Below are 20279 nucleotides of genomic sequence, written 5' to 3'. Positions count from 1 at the left end.
TCCACTCACTTCTAGTTGCTGCAAACAGACTGGATGACTAGATACGTTTTAGCTCAAAATAATGTTATGTAAAAACAAAAATAAACGTTTCATATTTTTCTATAGGTACTGTGGTTTAAGATTTAATGTTTATAGTTTTAGACCCTAATTAATCACTGTAGTGTTTAAAATGTCACAAAAACAATTGTGTAAGTTGTAGTTGTACAAAAATGCTGTCATTTATGGCATTTTTATGCCAGCTCCACTATCTTTTTAAAAGAGTGGAGCATTGCAATACTGGGCGTGACATAGCACAAATTCATCATAATTTACGCCCCAGCTGGATTAATGTTCTAATGCTGGTGTAAAGCAGCTGAAAACACTTTAAATTCACCAAGAGGCTTGCTCATTTGGCGCATCTTACTCCAGATAACCCTTTATCAAGAGGGGCCTCAGTCTGTGTGACTTTGACCAGTTCTAAGACACAAAGCCTGAACACAGCCTAAACATGAGCAATGGTTAAGGCTGGTTTCACATTTGCGTTTTTTGCCGCAGCGTTTGTACCGCATATAAACGCATGCGTCGTGTTTTCCTATATTTAACATTAAAAACGCATGCATTTTTTTTTGTTCGCGTTTTGCCGCGTTTGACGACGCATGCGTCGTTTAGTCGCTTGCGGCTTGGCGCAGAAATGCAACATGTAGTAATTTCTAGAGGCGTCTATTTGCCGCCAGGAAACGCATGCGTTTGATTGCGCAAGGTTTGCGTAAAAAAAACGCATTGCTGTGTATGTAAACGCATGCGTTTTTAAGCACATGCGTTTGGTTGCATTTTTGAACGCATGCGTTTCAATAGAGAAAAACAAGTCTAGACACTGATAAGCCACCCCAACCATCAAGGTGATAAAGGGATCCAAACCCTAACCCTAGCCCTAACCCTAACCCTAGCCCTCACCCTAGCCCTCACCCTAGCCCTAACCCTAACCCTAACCCTAGCCCTAACCCTAACCCTAGCCCTAACCCTAGCCCTAACCCTAACCCTAGCCCTAGCCCTAACCCTAATGGGAAAATGGAAATAAATACATTTTTTTCCCCTAACTAAGGAGTTGATGAAGGGGGTTTGATTTCTATTTATAGGGGGTTTTCTAGTGGATTTTTATGATTGGCAGCTGTCACACACTAAAAGACGCTTTTTATTGCAAAAAATATTTTTTGCGTTACCACATTTTGAGAGCTACAATTTTTCCATATTTTGGTCCACAGAGTCATGTGAGGTCTTGTTTTTTGCGGGACGAGGTGACATTTTTATTGGTAACATTTTCGGACACGTGACATTTTTGATCGCTTTTTATTCCGATTTTTGTGAAGCAGAATGAACAAAAAACAGCTATTCATGAATTTCTTTTGGGGGGTCATTTATACCGTTCCGCGTTTTGTCATAATACACGCCCTCTGTAGTTCCATTGGCGGTGTCTGGTTATCTTGATTTTTCTCTTGTGAAATTTATCATCATGCATACCAAAAACGCAAACGCAGGAAAAAACGCATATAAACGCGTACAAACATGGCTTTTTTTAACCGCATGCGACACCACATGCGTCTAAAAAACGCTGCATTTGTACGCGTTTATATGCGTTTTTTCCACCACTTGCAGATGCGTTTTAAACGCTGCGGATTTAAACGCAAATGTGAAACTAGCCTAAGAGCCTGAACTTCATACAATATATTTATCAATAATAGGAAGTCCTTTTTGTAGTTGAACTACGTATATAAGCCTCCTTTTCAACTGAAACATTTCACAAATTACTGACGCAAGCTAGTTGATTTAAAGAAAAAACGCTAAAATACTAAAGGAGGCAAATTTCAGAAGCCTCTCCTCAGGGTTCTCCACTATTTTGTTTCTTCAATCCATCCATTCTGCATACCTCCCAACCGTCCCTCATTGTGCGGGACTTTCCCGGATTTGATTCTTTGCCCCGCTGTCCAGCGCAGGACGCTCTCATCCCGGGAGACAGCAGGAGAACTCCGTCACACCCCCTTTTGTTAGGCCACGCCCCTTCCCCATGTTCCTGAGTCTCCCAGCGTCACTGTTCAGAGAGGGAGAGAGAGGGGACACATCTAGTTTGAGGTAACAGCTGAACACAGCCTGGGTGCCGGCAGCAATGTAAGCAGACCAGTGTGAGTGGACTGGAGCTGCTAATTATAATGCCTGGCTAGTGTAATCGTGCTTGGAATGAGTGGGGCTCAGCAGGGAGGAACGGACACACTCACAGCCTCCCTCTGTTTGCCTCGGCTGCTCAGTGCTCACTGCTGTGTAAGGCTACTTTCACACTAGCGTCGGAATCTCCCCGTCGCAATGCGTCGGGGAGAGATTCCGACGCTAGCGTTTAATGCATTGCACAATGGAGGCAGCAGATGCATTTCTCCGGTGCATCCGCTGCCCATTGTAAGGTGCGGGGAGGTGGGGGCGGAGTTCCGGCCGCGCATGCGCGGTCAGAAAAAGCGGTCCGTCAGGAGTAAAAAACGTTACATGTAGCGTTTTTTGCTCCCAACGGTCCGCAAAAGCACGACGCATCCATCGCTCGACGGATGCGACGTGTGGCAATCCGTCGCAAATGCGTCGTCAATACAAGTCTATGGGGAAAAAACGCATCCTTTAAGCACTTTTGCAGGATGCGTTTTTTTCTGCAAAACGACGCATTGTGACGGATTGCAGTTAACGCTAGTGTGAAAGTAGCCTTATCTGCAGATCAGTGTGAGTGAGATCAGTGACTCACTGACATGTCTGTCTCCAGTCAGTGCATTTGAGGAGGAGCAGCTGCAGCTCCCTGGGAGAGGGTGACAGCACAACGCTATTGTGGCTGCTATTCCCCCCTCCCCCCCCGCATAAAAAGGGCTAAACCAAAGCCCCTGTGACAGTCTGACACTGTAATGTAGCAGAGCCGTGTGTGTACAAGGTGTATGGATCGGAGCAGCGTGTGAAAGGTGTATGGAGCAGAGTCGTGTGTGTAAGACGTGTACGGAGCCATGTGTACGAGGTGTACGGAGCGGAGCCATGTGTGTACAAGGTATACGGAGTGGAGCAGCGTGTGCAATGTGTATGGAGCGGAGCCGTGTGTGTATGAGGTGTACGGAGCCATGTGTACAAGGTGTACGGAGCGGAGCAGCGTGTGCAATGTGTATGGAGTGGAGCCGTGTGTGTATGAGGTGTACGGAGCCATGTGTACAAGGTATACGGAGTGGAGCAGCGTGTGCAATGTGTATGGAGCGGAGTCGTGTGTGTAAGACGTGTACGGAGCCATGTGTACAAGGTGTACGGAGCGGAGCAGCGTGTGTACGAGGTGTGCGGAGCAGAACCATGTGTGTACAAGGTATACGGAGTGGAGCAGCGTGTGCAATGTGTATGGAGCGGAGCCGTGTGTATATAAGGTGTATGGAGCTGAGCCGTGTGTGTGCAATGTGTACGGAGCGGAGCCGAGTGTACAAGGTGTACGGAGTGGAGCCGTGTGTATGCGAGGTGTGCGGAGCAGCGTGTGTATGAGGTGTGCGGAGCAGAGCCATGTGTGTACAAGGTATACGGAGTGGAGCAGCGTGTGCAATGTGTATGGAGCGGAGCCATGTGTATATAAGGTGTATGGAGCTGAGCCGTGTGTGTGCAATGTGTATGGAGCGGAGCCGAGTGTACAAGGTGTACGGAGTGGAGCCGTGTGTATGCGAGGTGTGCGGAGCAGCGTGTGTATGAGGTGTGCGGAGCAGAGCCATGTGTGTACAAGGTATACGGAGTGGAGCAGCGTGTGCAATGTGTATGGAGCGGAGCCGTGTGTGTATAAGGTGTATGGAGCTGAGCCGTGTGTGTGCAATGTGTACGGAGTGGAGCTGTGTGTGTGCGAGGTGTACGGAGTGGAGCCATGTGTGTGCGAGGTTTACGGAGTGGAGCCGTGTGTGTATGAGGTGTACAGAGCGGAGCCACATGTGCAAGGTGTATGGAATGGAGTCGTGTGTGTACGAGGTGTACGGAGCAGAGCCGCATGTGTATGAGGTGTACGGAGTGGTGCCGTGTGTGTACGAGATGTATGGAGAGGAGCCGTATGTGTATGAGGTGAACGGAGTGGAGCCATGTGTGTGCAAGGTATACTGAGCGGAGCAGCGTGTGCAATGTGGACGGAGCGGAGCCGTGTGTGTACGAGGTGTATGGAGTGGATCCGTGTGTGTATGAGGTGTATGGAGCGGAGCCGTGTGTGTACGAGGTGTATGGAGCGGAGCCGCATGTGCAAGGTGAATGGAGCGCAGTCATGTGTGTACGAGGTGTACGGAGCAGAGCCGCATGTGCAAGGTGTATTGAGCGGAGCCATGTGTGTACGAGATGTATGGAGAGGAGCAGTGTGTATGAGGTGTACGGAGCGGAGCTGTGTGTGTATAAGGTGTATGGAGCGGAGCCGTATGTGTACGAAGTGTATGGAGTGGAGCCGTGTGTGTACAAGGTGTATGGGGAGGAGCCGTATGTATGAGGTGTACGGAGCGGAGCCGTGTGTGTACGGAGTGGAGCCGCATGTGCAAGGTGTATGGAGCGGAGTCGTGTGTGTACGAGGCGTATGGAGCGGAGTCGCATGTGTACGGAGCGGACGCTGGCTGTGTCAGATCGGAGCAGATATTGCTCCTCGCTCTGACACGGACTGGCACAGGAGACACGGAGGTCTTTGTCAGTGGCATATCACAGCTGCAGCGACGTGAGCAGTCAGCGGCGCTGCTGGATGACACCATTCAGCGCCGTGGGTGTGGAAGCTGCCGGCTGCTGCGAGGGAACGTGGTGAAAGGTGTCTGTATGTAGTGATGGAGAAGGCAATGATGGGGGTGGGGTAACCATGTGTGGCCAGTATACTGTACCCAGCATTATGTGTGGCCATTATTCTATACCCAGCATCGTGAGGGGCCATTATACTGTACAAAGCATAATGTGGCGCCATAATACTGTATGGAATATCACGTGGGGCAAGTATGCTGTACGCAGCATCATGTGGGGCCGTTATACAAAGAAGAAAAAAAGCCAGCTCACCAAGTAGCCACCGCAGGAGCACGGAACCCAACGCTGATCCACGCGGTCATCTCATGAAGAAAAGAAAAAATCGTTCCAGCTCCAAATAGTAAAATCCAAATTCCAATTTCCATGCTCTACATGTGCATATCAGGACACGAGCGACGCGTTTCGATCCTACACGGATCTTTATCAAAGCTACATATGAAATGGTCATCAACCAATATATAGACCCTATACACCAATGGCATTCAAATGAACGGTCACATGATCGTATGGGCGGTCCTTCATGAATACACATAGTAATGAAAAAACAGAAGGAAAAAAAAGGAGAAAAAAAAAATTAAAATAAAAAAAAAACACACTATGATAAAAACAAATCTGTGATAAACCACATAGCAACAACATATATAAACACAGATTTGTTTTTATCATAGTGTGTTTTGTTTTTTTAATTTAAATTTTTTTTTTTTCCTTTTTTTTATTTTTTTTTTTTATTTTAATTTTTTCTTTTTTTTTTTCTCCTTTTTTTTCCTTCTGTTTTTTCATTACTATGTGTATTCACGAAGGACCGCCCATACGATCATGTGACCGTTCATTTGAATGCCATTGGTGTATAGGGTCTATATATTGGTTGATGACCATTTCATATGTAGCTTTGATAAAGATCCGTGTAGGATCGAATCGCGTCGCTCGTGTCCTGATATGCACATGTAGAGCATATGTCCACCGTTGTTTTTATATTGGCTTAATAAAGTTGGAATTTGGATTTTACTATTTGGAGCTGGAACGATTTTTTCTTTTCTTCAGGGGCCGTTATACAGTATGGAGCATAATGTGGCCAATGGCCATTGTACAGTATGGAGCGTCATGTGTGGCCATTACACAGTATGGAGCGTCATGTGTGGCCAATATACAGTATGGAGCGTCGTGTGGGGCCATTGTACACTATGGAGCGTCGTGTGTGGCCATTGTACAGTATGGAGCGTCGTGTGTGGCCATTGTCCAGTATGGAGCGTCGTGTGTGGCCATTGTCCAGTATGGAGCATCGTGTGTGGCCATTGTACAGTATAGAGCGTTGTGTGTGGCCGTTATACAGTATGGAGCGTTGTGTGATCATTGTACAGTATGGAGCGTCGTGTGTGGCCATTGTACAGTATGGAGCGTCGTGTGTGTGGCCATTGTACAGTATGGAGCGTCGTGTGGGGCCATTGTACAGTATGGAGCGTCGTGTGTGGCCATTGTACAGTATGGAGCATCATGTGTGGCCATTGTCCAGTATGGAGCGTCGTGTGGGGCCATTGTCCAGTATGGAGCGTCGTGTGTGGCCATTGTCCAGTATGGAGCATCGTGTGTGGCCATTGTCCAGTATGGAGCGTCATGTGTGGCCATTGTCCAGTATGGAGCATCGTGTGTGGCCATTGTCCAGTATGGAGCGTCGTGTGTGGCCATTGTACAGTATGGAGCGTTGTGTGTGGCCGTTATACAGTATGGAGCGTTGTGTGGTCATTGTACAGTATGGAGCGTCGTGTGTGGCCATTGTACAGTATGGAGCGTCGTGTGTGTGGCCATTGTACAGTATGGAGCATCATGTGTGGCCATTGTCCAGTATGGAGCGTCGTGTGTGGCCATTGTACAGTATGGAGCATCATGTGTGGCCATTGTCCAGTATGGAGCATCGTGTGTGGCCATTGTACAGTATGGAGCGTCGTGTGGGGCCATTGTACAGTATGGAGCATCGTGTGTGGCCATTGTACAGTATGGAGCGTCGTGTGGGGCCATTGTATAGTATGGAGCGTCGTGTGTGGCCATATTTTTTTGTTTATAATTATTGTTTACGAAACATTGTGATCAGAAGTGCTAAATGGGTATGGTTGGGGCGTGGCTAGTTGTGAAATGGGTGTGGTCAGAGGTGTGGCCTAAAATTTGCCGCAGCGCGCGTAGCGCGCAGCTGACATTGTCCCTCTTTCCCTTCCTCGAAAGTTGGGAGGTATGCATTCTCAGCAGCAACACGAGATTTTTAAATGTTGTAACCTGTAACCTTAATATTTGTCAGAAGCACAAATGAGTGAATTTATCTGAATGGAATTTGATTCTTCTCAAATACACAAAAACCTGCATTGAGAATCCAGATATTGGTAAATTCGCTTTGCACAGATTCAGTAAAATGGCGGAAAAAGTTTAAAATGCAAAAAAAAAAGCTCTACTACTTACCTTACCACTCACCTGTCCAGCCCCTTCTACTGCTGGCTGTCCGGGTTCTCTTTACACTGTACTGCTCACCCTAGGCCAGGACTTCTGGTCACAACCAGGCTCCAGAGGTCACTGGCGACACGCAGCAACTTCTGAGGCCTGGCCAATGTTGGAAGTTGTGGCCTGGAGGGAACAGGCTGAAACAAATGGACTGGAAATCAGTCAGCAAGACTTCTCTTTCTGCCATCATAGCTCCAGCCTGTTCACTTGTGGTCAGAACTTTGGCCACGACCAGTCCGCGGAGGTCAATATGCATCGTACTTGTGGTGAGTGAGCTTAGGTTTTGTTTTTTTGTATTTTTTATATATCTTATACTTATTATGAGCTGGGGTCTGTAAGGACCCCAGAGCATAACAAGGAACATTCAATTCACAGGGAATAACTTCACTGCAAATGGAATTACCAGGGAAAACCCACACGTTTTGTGGAATTCTAATTTTGTCAGATCCACACATCTCTAGCCAGAAGACATATACACGCAGTTATTTGTAATATTGATCACTAGAGGTTGGAGTCCTATTCTCCTTCCTTCGTGGCTAACAAGGAAATTCTGTTAACTGAGCATGCAATGGGAATGGTGACAACCATCTGTAAGTTCTATCTGGATCATCATCCAATCAGTTGTTCACTGTTGCCAACATTTTTGGCCAGCACTTCCACCAACCTAGATCTAAGAAAACTTGCAAAGAAAGAAAAAAATAATCTGCAAAAAGGTTTTTCATAACTGAACTCCATTATGATTGAAATAGCGATAATGGTTTTAATACAGCAGAAATATATGAAAAAAACAACAAAAAATAAGATATTATATCAGCACACAGACCGGAGATGATACATGGAAGTCTTTAAGGCGAGACACTGTCCATTTACTACTATTAAATGGAATTCGGTAATCACTGTAATGTTTGAGGGACCAGCAAGGCAACCTGGCTTTGGGATTGCAACCCCAACACAACCAACCAGCCACATAGGCAGTAGTAATATAATAATGATGTAAAGTACTGTATGTGGAGAAATAGGTACATAAAGGAAATCCATCACAAGGTCAACTAATCTAAGAGCAGCATAATGTACAGACACACTAATTCCAGTAATGTGTCACTTACTGGGCTGCTTGCTGTAGTTTTGATAAATTCAGGGTTTTATCTGTAGGAGATTGTTGCTAGAGGACTAGTAGTAGTAGTCCTCCGTATTCATGAGCTCTGTATAACCCCGCCCCCACCACTGATTGGCAGCTTTCTGCCTATACACAGTGTACACAAAAAGCTGCCAATCAGTGGTGTGGGCAGGTTATAAAGAGCACAGCATTTAGAGACCTGGTAGATCTTCAGCATATAAAATGTGGATTTTATTACAGCTACAGCAGAAGACCTAGTAGGTGATACATTGTTGGAATCCGGGTCTCTGCCCCTACATCAGGTTTCTCAGATGAGGTAACAAATACCTGGTGAAAGATTCTCTTTAAATAAGAGATAGAAGTAATTGAGCTTCAAGATACCCCAATAGCCGACTTTCTACATAAAACATTATTCTTGTCATCTAGACAGACATGTCTAAGCCATTGGCGAAGATGCATGACTGTGCTAGGTATCTGAGCAAAATATAGTAGAACAGTAGGAGTCGTAATATTAAGATGAGTCGAGGTGTCGGTAAATGATGTGGAAGTCAGTAATGAATGATGGAAACCCTGACCTGGCTATGACAATGTAAGCAAGACCGCCCAAGGTTTTATAACCTAACGCTTTATTTTTTTTAGATATGGCCTATTTAATGTCATATCGAGAAGAAAGAAAATAAGTGTAAAACTCTCTTACCTGCTGCAATGCTCCTGCCTTTATTCCTCTCCAGGTAAGAGGATGGGTCTCGGTGGAGCGATGGGGTCAAATTACTCATTGTCACTTTGAAATTGTATCCGACAGCTCTCCTGAAAACCTAAGAAGTGATCAAATATGAATGAACTCAGGTAGCTGCTGTGATATCAGAGACACAAGTGGATGTTGGAGGCAGGTTTGACCCCACAGCAATATATAGGTGGATGACGCAGATTTAGAGCAACTGTATGTGAAGATGTGATGGAGGAGCAATAATAAAGGATAATGAGACACAGAAAGTTATACACAGGGCTAGTGAGGCTACAAAAACGTCAACAAACTAATGGCTGATCCTGTGTTGTTTCTGCAACACTATATAATAAGACAAATTGAAGCAGGCATCGCTATTTAGAAACCCCTAACAAAAATATTATATGTACCACATATACAACTATGGTGTATTCCAGCACTGCATTACATAGTCAATCACATGGAAAGAATTAGATTCTTTCATGTATTTATGGAGTTGTGCTCAACATATTTTACATGCGCATAGCCCCCCCTAGTGGTAATAAAGCTTAAATTCTATGCTCCGCAGAACGCAAGTCCAGAGCTTTCAGAATATTTAATTAAATGTCTTATGTGAAATGGATCAGCTGAATGCTTAGATTTGGCAAAAGTAAACCTAAAAGTGAAAAACAAAAATCCGTTTTAACCAGATATGGAAAAGCAAACTCTCTACAATATAATCTATTGTCCATTACAAATGAGATTTCTGAAAATAAGGAAATCCCCTTGAAGCTTCCCCATATTGAAAATAAGACACAGGTGCTTCTCACAACATTAGAAAATCATCAAAAAGTTTATTTATTTCAGTTCTTCCAAACAAAAAGTGAACCTCATATATTATAGTCATTACAAACAGAGTGATCTATTTCAAGTGTTTATTTCTGTTAATGATGATTGTGGCTTACAGCCAATGAAAACCCAAAAGTCATTATCTCAGTAAGGCTGGTTTCACACTTGCGTTTCAAAACGAATGCGTTTTTTTAAAAAAAAGCATGGTGAAAAAACGCATGTAAACGCGTGCAAACGCTGCGTTTTTTTGACGCATGCGTTTTTGCATGTGGTGAAAAAAACGCAGCGTTTTGACGCGTTTACATGCGTTTTTTCATGCATTTGCGTTTTTTAAACGCATGCAGGTAAATGTGTGACAGCTGCCAATCATCAAAATAAAGTAAAAAACCCACTATAAACAGAAAGAGCTAGGGTTAGGGTTAGGGGTAGGGTTAGGGGTAGGGATCCTAACCCTACCCCTAACCCTAACCCTACCCCTAACCCTAACCCTAAAGGGATCCTAACCCTAACCCTACCCCTACCCCTAACCCTAACCCTACCCCTAACCCTTAACCCCTTCCCGACCTGTGACACAGCGTATGCGTCATGAAAGTCGGTGCCAATCCGACCTGTGACGCATATGCTGTGTCACAGAAAGATCGCGTCCCTGCAGGCCGGGTGAAAGGGTTAACTCCCATTTCACCCGGCCTGCAGGGACAGGGGGAGTGGTAGTTTAGCCCATGGGGGGTGCGCAGCCCCGTGGCTACGATCGCTCTGATTGGCTGTTGAAAGTGAAACTGCCAATCAGAGCGATTTGTAATATTTCACCTAAGAAACTGGTGAAATATTACAATCCAGCCATGGCCGATGCTGCAATATCATCGGCCATGGCTGGAAACACTTATGTGCACCCACCCCACCCCACCGATCGCCCCCCCAGCCCTCCGATCTGCGGTCTGCTCCGCTCCGTCCTGTGCTCCGCTCCCCCGTCCTCCTGTCCGCTCCCCCTGTGCTCCAATCACACCCCCCGTGCTCCAATCAAACCCCCCGCACTCCGATCACCCCCTCCCGCACAGCGATCCCCCCCGTGCTCTGACCCACCCCCCTGCACAGCGATCCCCCACCCCGTGCTCCAATCCACCCCCCTGTGTTCCGATTCACCCCCCCATGCTCCGATCCACCCCCCGTGCTCCGACGCCCCCCCGTGCCCTGATCTTCCCCCCCCCCCTTATACTTACCGAGCCTCCCGGGATCCGTCCGTCTTCTTTCCTGGGCGCCGCCATCTTCCAAAATGGCGGGCGCATGTGCAGTGCGCCCACCGAACCGGCAGTTCGTTCCAAAGTGAGTTTTGATCACAGAGATATAACCTATCTCAGTGATCAAAATAAAAAAAATTGTAAATGCCCCCCCCCCCTTTGTCACCCCCATAGGTAGGGACAATAAAAAAAAATAATAATTTTTTTTTCCACTAAGGTTGGGGTAAGAACTAGGGTTAGGGTTAGGGGTAGGGTTAGGGGTAGGGTTAGGGGTAGGGTTAGGGGTAGGGGTAGGGTTAGGGGTAGGGTTAGGATTAGGGGTAGGGTTAGGGGTAGGGTTAGGGTTTCCGTATGTGCACACGTATTCTGTTCCTCTGCGGATTTTTCCGCTGCAGATTTGATAAATCCGCAGTGCTAAACCGCTGTGGATTTCTCGCGGATTTACCGCAGTTTTTCTGCGCATTTCACTGCGGTTTTACAACTGCGATTTTCTATTGGAGCAGTTGTAAAACCGCTGCGGAATCCGCAGAAAGAAGTGACATGCTGCGGAATGTAAACCGCTGCGTTTCTGTGCAGTTTTTCTGCAGCATCTGTACAGCGATTTTTGTTTCCCATAGGTTTACATTGAACTGTAAACTCATGGGAAACTGCTGCGGATCCGCAGCGTTTTCCGCAGCGTGTGCACATACCTTTAGAATTAGGCTATGTGCACACGGTGCGGATTTGGCTGCGGATTCGCAGCAGTGTTCCATCAGGTTTACAGTTCCATGTAAACATATGGAAAACCAAATCCGCTGTGCCCATGGTGCGGAAAATACCACGCGGAAATGCTGCGTTGTATTTTCCGCAGCATGTCAATTCTTTGTGCGGATTCCGCAGCGTTTTACACCTGTTCCTCAATAGGAATCCACAGGTGAAATCCGCACAAAAACTACTGGAAATCCACGGTCAACCCGCAGGTAAAAAGCAGTGCCCTTTACCCGCGGATTTTTCAAAAATGATGCTGAAAAATCTCACACGAATCCGCAACGTGGGCACATAGCCTTAGGGTTAGGGTTGGAATTAGGGTTGTGGTTAGGGTTAGGGGTGTGTTGAGGTTAGGGTTGTGGTTAGGGGTGTGTTGCGGTTAGGGTTGTGATTAGGGTTATGGCTACAGTTGGGATTAGGGTTAGGGGTGTGTTGGGGTTAGAATTGAGGGGTTTCCACTGTTTAGGCACATCAGGGGTCTCCAAACGCAACATGGCGCCACCATTGATTCCAGCCAATCTTGTATTCATAAAGTCAAATGGTGCTCCCTCACTTCCGAGCCCCGACGTGTGCCCAAACAGTGGTTTACCCCCACATATGGGGTACCAGCATACTCAGAACAAACTGCGCAACAATTACTGGGGTCCAATTTCTCCTGTTACCCTTGTGAAAATAAAAAAATGCTTGCTAAAACATCATTTTTGAGGAAAGAAAAATTATTTTTTATTTTCACGGCTCTGCGTTGTAAACGTCTGTGAAGCACTTGGGGGTTCAAAGTGCTCACCACATATCTAGATAAGTTCCTTGGGGGGTCTAGTTTCTAAAATGGGGTCACTTGTGGGGGGTTTCTACTGTTTAGGCACACCATGGGCTCTGCAAACGCAACGTGACGTCCGCAGACCATTCCATCAAAGTCTGCATTTCAAAAGTCACTACTTCCCTTCTGAGCCCCGACGTGTGCCCAAACAGTGGTTTACCCCCACACATGGGGTATCAGCGTACTCAGGAGAAACTGGACAACAACTTTTGGGGTCCAAATTCTCCTGTAACCCTTGGGAAAATAAAAAATTCTGGGCTAAATAATTATTTTTGAGGAAAGAAAACGTATTTATTATTTTCACTGCTCTGTGTTATGAACTTCTGTGAAGCACTTGGGGGTTCAAAGTGCTCACCTCACATCTAGATAAGTTCCTTTCGGGGTCTAGTTTTCAAAATGGGGTCACTTGTGGGGGGTTTCTACTGTTTAGCCACATCAGGGGCTCTGCAAACGCAACGTGACGCCCGCAGAGCATTCCATCAAAGTCTGCATTTCAAAACGTCACTACTTCACTTCCGAGCCCCAGCATGTGCCTAAACAGTGGTTTACCCCCACATATGGGGTATCAGCGTACTCAGGAGAAACTGGACAACAACTTTTGGGGTCAAATTTCTCCTGATACCCTTGGGAAAATAAAAAATTGCGGGCTAAAAAAATGATTTTTGAGAAAAGAAATTTATTTTTTAATTTTCATGGCTCTGCGTTATAAACTTCTGTGAAGCACTTGAGGGTTCAAAGTGCTCACCACACATCTAGATTAGTTCCTTTGGGGGTCTAGTTTCCAAAATGGGGTCATTTCTGGGGGATCTCCAATGTTTAGGCACACAGGGGCTCTCCAAACGCGACATGGTGTCCGCTAATGATTGGAGCTAATTTTCCATTTAAAAAGCCAAATGGCGTGCCTTCCCTTCTGAGCCCTGCCGTGCGCCCAAACAGTGGTTTACCCCCACATATGGGGTATCAGCGTACTCAGGACAAACTGGACAACAACATTTGTGGTCCAATTTCTCCTATTACCATTGGCAAAATAGGAAATTCCAGGCTAAAAAATCATTTTTGAGAAAAGAAAAATTATTTTTTATTTTCATGGCTCTGCATTATAAACTTCTGTGAAGCACCTGGGGGTTTAAAGTGCTCAGTATGCATCTAGATAAGTTCCTTGGGGGGTCTAGTTTCCAAAATGGGGTCACTTGTGGGGGAGCTCCAATGCATAGGCACACAGGGGCTCTCCAAACGCGACATGGTGTCCGCTAACAATTGGAGCTAATTTTCCATTCAAAAAGTCAAAAGGCGCGCCTTCCCTTCCGAGCCCTGCCGTGTGCCCAAACAGTGGTTTACCCCCACATATGAGGTATCTGTTGTGAATTCTGTGGCAGAGTTCACTCCTGTGGTCACAAGTGGTACTTCGGCTGATTCTCTCTGGGAGCTTCCGTTTGTGGAGGAAAGTGGTACTGCAGCTTCTGAGTTTCCTCCCTCAGGTGATCTGGTGAGGTCGTTAGCTGCTTCTCTACTTAACTCCACCTGATGCTTTGATCCATGCTTCCTGTCAATGTTCCAGTGTTGGACTTGTGTTTCTCTGGATCATTCCTGTGGCCTGCTGCTCTGCATAGCTAAGTGCTTCTTTGCTATTTGTTGCTATTTTTTCTGTCCAGCTTGTCTATTTGTTTTGCTGGAAGCTCTGGGACGCAAAGGGTGTACCTCCGTGCCGTTAGTTCGGTACGGAGGGTCTTTTTGCCCCCTTTGCGTGGTTTTCTTTAGGGTTTTGTGTAGACCGCAAAGTTATCTTTCCTATCCTCGTTCTGTCTAGAATATCGGGCCTCACTTTGCTGAATCTATTTCATCCCTACGTTTGTCTTTTCATCTTACTCACAGTCATTATATGTGGGGGGCTGCCTTTTCCTTTGGGGTATTTCTCTGAGGCAAGGTAGGCTTATTTTTCTATCTTCAGGCTAGTTAGTTTCTCAGGCTGTGCCGAGTTGCATAGGGAGCGTTAGGCGCAATCCACAACTGCCTCTAGTTGTGTTTGTAGAGGATCAGGAATTGCGGTCTACAGAGTTTCCACGTCTCAGAGCTCGTTCTATTATTTTGGGTTATTGTCAGATCACTGTATGTGCTCTGATCGCTATGTACATTGTGTTACTGAATTGCCTATCATAACAGGTATCGGCGTACTCGAGAGAAATTACTCAACAAATTTTAGGATCCATTTTATCCTATTGCCCATGTGAAAATGAAAAAATTGAGGCGAAAAGAAATTTTTTGTGAAAAAAAAGTACTTTTCCATTTTTACGGATCAATTTGTGAAGCACCTGAGGGTTTAAAGTGCTCACTAGGCATCTAGATAAGTTCCTTGGGGGGTCCAGTTTCCAAAATGGGGTCACTTGTGGGGGAGCTCCAATGTTTAGGCACACAGGGTCTCTCCAAATGCGACATGGTGTCCGCTAACGATGGAGATAATTTTTCATTCAAAAAGTCAAATGGCGCTCCTTCCCTCCCGAGCCTTGCCATGTGCCCAAACAGTGGTTTACCTCCACATGTGAGGTATCAGTGTACTCAGGAGAAATTGCCCAACAAATTTTAGGATCCATTTTATCCTGTTGTCCATGTGAAAATGAAAAAATTGAGGCTAAAATAATTTTTTTGTGAAAAAAAAGTACTTTTTCATTTTTACGGATCAATTTGTGAAGCACCTGGGGGTTTAAAGGGCTCACTATGCATGTAGATAAGTTCCTTAGGGCGTCTAGTTTCCAAAATGGGGTCACTTGTGGGGGAGCTCCAATTTTTAGGCACACGGGGGCTCTCCAAACGTGACATGGTGTCCGCTAAAGAGTGCAGCCAATTTTTCATTCAAAAAGTCAAATGGCGCTCCTTCCCTTCCAAGCCCTGCCGTGCGCCCAAACAGTGGTTTACCCCCACATATGAGTTATCACCGTACTCAGGACAAATTGGACAACAACTTTCGTGGTTCAGTTTCTCCTTTTACCATTGGGAAAATAAAAAAATTGTTGCTGAAAAATCATTTTTGTGACTAAAAAGTTAAATGTTCATTTTTTCCTTCCATGTTGCTTCTGCTGCTGTGAAGCACCTGAAGGGTTAATAAACTTCTTGAATGTGGTTTTGTGCACCTTGAGGGGTGCAGTTTTTAGAATGGTGTCACTTTTGGGTATTTTCAGCCATATAGACCCCTCAAACTGACTTCAAATGTGAGGTGGTCCCTAAAAAAAATGGTTTTGTAAATTTCATTGTAAAAATGAGAAATCGCTGGTCAAATTTTAACCCTTATAACTTCCTAGTAAAAAAAATGTTGTTTCCAAAATTGTGCTGATGTAAAGTAGACGTGTGGGAAATGTTATTTATTAACTATTTTGTGTCACATAACTCTCTGGTTTAACAGAATAAAAATTCAAAATGTGAAAATTGCGAAATTTTCAAAATTTTCGCCAAATTTCCATTTTTATCACAAATAAACACAGAATTTATTGACCTAAATTTACCACTAACATGAAGCCCAATATGTCACGAAAAAACAATCTCAGAACCGCTAGGATCCATTGAAGTGTTCCTGAGTTATTACCTCATAAAGGGACACTGGTCAGAATTGCAAAAAACGGCAAGGTCTTTAAGGTCAAAATAGGCTGGGTCATGAAGCGGTTAAAGGGATTAGGGTTAGGGGTAGGGTTAGGGGTAGGGTTAGGGCTAGGGTTAGGGTTAGGGGTAGGGTTAGGGGTAGGGTTAGGATCCCTTTATCAATTTTATGGTGTGGGGTGGTTTATCAGTGTGTTTTTTTGTTTGTTTTTTTTAAAACGCATGCGTTTTTAACACATGCAAACGCATGTGGTTAAAAACACATGCGTTTACATAGACAGCAATGCATTTTTTTTGCCGCAAAAAATAAGCATGCTTTTTTTGCGGCAAAAAAAAGCTGCTAAAAATACATGTTGCATTTCTGCAACACAACGCATGCAGAAAAAAACGCATGCGTTGCAAAAACGTGTCAAAACGCATACAAAAAAACGCATGCGTTTTTAATGTTAAATATAGGGGGAAAATCGCATGCGTTTATTGCGTTTTTTACCGCACAAACGCAAAAAAAAACGCAAATGTGAAACCACACCAGCTTGAAAAATGATTTTAAAATCCGAAATGTTGGCCTACTTAATTATATGTTCAGTAAATGCACTCAATACTTGGTCTGGGCTCCTTTTGCATCAATTACTGCATCAATGCGGCGTGGCATGGAGGCGATCAGCCTGCAAAGTGGAGATCCTGAGCCTAGTTTGAGGGTCACCCCAGAGTCATGCCAAGTGTATTTGCAGAGGAGTAGAAGAGGGCTGTCATTGATCTAATGCTAAAATATGTCATACACTGTATTGCCGTTTTCTATATCTTTGCATTCACTGCAATTTTATAGTAGAAATATGTTGTACTGAAGTTGAATGCATGGAAGGAGTTATAGCTAGTTAGCCATGCAGTTGGAGTTTTGGGAGCAAAAATGGGATTGCTTCTTGTGTTACTGTATTGATTTGGGGTTAGGTAAAGATTGAGCAAAAAGTAAAGCCGCAGCTTAGGTATATGAGGAAGTCTACTAAAGAGAATAAATATTCACCGAATTCCACGCCCATTAATTTCTCTTAAGAAGCGGGCACACCTGACCGCTCGGCAGCTGCAGGAATGCCGGCGGCTGACACTGCGCACACTACTGAAGAGCGAGCAATAAACACTCACTGCCTTCCACACACATAGTCCCAGCATGCAGAGCAGTGAGTATTTTGGCAGCTGTCCTTCGGCAAACAAACAGGCAATCCCCGTATGTGTTGCAGCTACCGCCGCAAAACATGCAGCTGCAGAGACTCAAATATATTATCCAAGCACGCCCAAGATACTCAGATAACATCCGAGCATGCTCGACTAACACGTTATAGGAACACGTTTGCTCATCACTACTGTCCACCTCTTAGGTGACTGGTAACTTTGGCAATAAGCTGTGTACTACAGATTTAAAACAGGTAAACTGCAACGCTGCTTGATTTTAACTATTTAATAAGATTAGAAAAACCCTTTAAACTCTCTATACATACTATTGTATAATTCCTCTGACTGATCTAATCCTATTCACTTTTAAAATAATTCTTATGTAATAACAGCATATTATTCCTAAGAGTCGACCATGCAATAGAGCATTACTGTATATGCGTAGATTTAAAATTAATATTCCAGGTCACTACGAGGTCTCATTTCCTTCTTTTTTTGTGCAGAAATCAATCGCTGACATTCATGCCTCTTATGCTCTAGATATTTGATGTTTTGACGTTATACCTGTGCTAATTGCAAAATCAAATTTTTATTTAAATATATTAATAAATGCATCATATTAAACTTATATGAGATGAGTAAATCCAATGGGAATTTCTGATTTATTCTAAAATGGTGTCCTGGTATAATAATGAACACAAGATTTGAATTATAAGTGTTCTCTGGAGAAAGACCATTTATGAATACTTCTCATCAACTTGTATCCAGAATTTTACTAAAAAGGTAAAAAGAAATCCATCCAGAAATATTAAAGAAACCCATGTAAAAAGATCATATATTCCAAACCAAAGGGACCCTGAAGATCTGCCCTGAGAATATAAAACATATGCAATCCAGCTGCCATTTTTCCTTGTAATGTAGGTTAAGATACAAGACAAACATGAAAATATAAACGGTATAACAGTCACATGGACTTACAGTACATGGAGTGGATCGTTGCCTAGAATTAAAAATGTGCACAGATTAGGCTTGCATAGGGCACCAGTCACACATGTTTTTGTGTGGTTGGTCCATCAGTATTTTGCTCCTGTGCTGCCCTTGCCTTTATCATGCATTTTTTTCTGTTGTTTTTCTTCAGTTCATGCAGTACGTGAGCCGTTTTTGAATTTAGTATAGGGTGTGAGCCAGTGACCAGTGTCATATGTAAGGGTCCATATGTATCACTCAGGATGCTGTCAGAGTCATTGTGGTCACAGCAGGACGCCTGTGAGTCACAGGGTAAAATAAAAGTAAGCGTTTACCTGGTCAAGCTATTTGGCCTGGGTATTTTTCAGGAAAAGCCGGTATGGGCTTTTATTTTTTAAACAGCCTACAGGAAGGACGTGGGTCTGGTCTGTTTCCTCCAGGCCAGGTCTTGCAAGTGGCCTACGGCCACAGATTCCAGTTTGAGAGAAAAACCCTTGCAACAGAGGGTTGGGTGTGTCAGTGGGGAGTTTGCATGGTGTAGAGCAGATAGCTCTGCAAAAGCTCTGCCTGTGTGAGGGAACACAGAGTCCAGTGGATCGAACTCCTAGCACCATGCAGCGTAATACGATGGTGCGGTAACCCTCGCCAACCGGACGCATTTATGGACTTTCGTTTCCCGGCTGTCATCAAGAGGATACCGTTTCTTTTGTTTGTAAGTTTTTGGTCATTAAACCTACGTTTACTTTGAACTTTCCTGGGTCACTGCCTCATCACTGCATAGTGTGGACACCGCTGCACTACAAGGGACTTGCAAGTATGAGGACTCTTGATATGCGTTGCGAGGTAGCTTATTTTGGCCAAAATATCAACCAATGCCTCATGTATTTCATACATCATCTTTCATCTTTTTAGCACATTTTATTGCACATTTTTTCTTTTTTTTTTGCAGGATGCAGCCAGGCCCTTTGTCACGGCTCTATTGTTGGGTGTCCTGGGACCAGGGGCTCCTTCTCTGTTACTAATGCTAGGGGCCCCATAGCTCACCCTGCTTCCAGGATTACTTCTGATAGTGAAGATGCTGGGGACACGTACCTTGCCTTAGCTGCTGAATCTGCCCTCAGTCTGTACCCTTCTCCCACCCAGGGAAGAGGGAAGTAGTAGTGTACAGCAGTACAGTGTACTACAGTACACCAACCAGACTAACAAGGTAATACAAAAAGGGGTAACAAACATACAAATATACTCACACAGACAACAGAGAAATGCACTTGGGAGTGGAGGATGGGGTTAAAGTAGGAGAAGAAAGGTAATTATCACACACTCAAAACCTAGCAACAGTCACAGATAAATCTACCAAACATCTTAACAGCGCACACGTTGCGTTTTTTTCGCGGTTTTTCCCGATAAAAACGCTATAAAACCGCAAACAAAACCGCATACAATAAGCATCCCATCATTTAGAATGAATTCTGCATGTTTTGTGCACATGATGCGTTTTTTTCCACGAAAAACGCATCGCGGTAAAAAACGCAGCATATTCATTAATTTTGCGTTTTTTTGCGGATTTCCCACTACAAAATGCATTGGGAAGTGTCCGGAAAAAAACGCGGCAAAAACGCAGCAAAAACGCGGTTTTTCTCAGGAATTTTCTGCGAGAAATCCTGAACGTGTGCACATAGCCTTAATGCTCCAGGAGTTGTCAACCGAGCAGATTAACCCCTGCACCGCTAAAAGAAATTTACACCGTTTAATATGAAGGTGAAGTGCTTCTAATCAGTGCAGGAGTAGGAGAAAGCAGACGCTGCGGTCTTCTGGCTCCTCTTTGTCACA

At 44.7% G+C, this 20279-nt stretch overlaps 1 protein-coding gene across 2 annotated transcripts in view; it reads right to left on the bottom strand.

Annotated features, from left to right (window-relative positions):
* The window catches only part of DNAJC5B (DnaJ heat shock protein family (Hsp40) member C5 beta), a 284887-nt gene that overhangs the window by 221036 nt on the left and 43572 nt on the right, over nucleotides 1–20279 (bottom strand). Inside the window, exon 2 of one of the 2 annotated variants that reach the window (XM_069731420.1) lies at nucleotides 9078–9195. The exons of the other annotated variant lie outside the window; for it this stretch is intronic. The gene's annotated coding sequence lies outside the window, so the exon portion shown is untranslated. The remainder of the gene's footprint in view (nucleotides 1–9077; nucleotides 9196–20279) is intronic. 2 annotated transcript variants of the gene reach the window in all.

This window comes from Ranitomeya imitator, chromosome 6, assembly GCF_032444005.1.
Source record: "Ranitomeya imitator isolate aRanImi1 chromosome 6, aRanImi1.pri, whole genome shotgun sequence".
In the NCBI taxonomy this organism is placed as follows: Eukaryota; Metazoa; Chordata; class Amphibia; order Anura; family Dendrobatidae; genus Ranitomeya; species Ranitomeya imitator.
The sequence above is the reverse complement of the archived record's forward strand: the minus strand, read 5'-3'. Positions and strand labels throughout refer to the sequence as shown.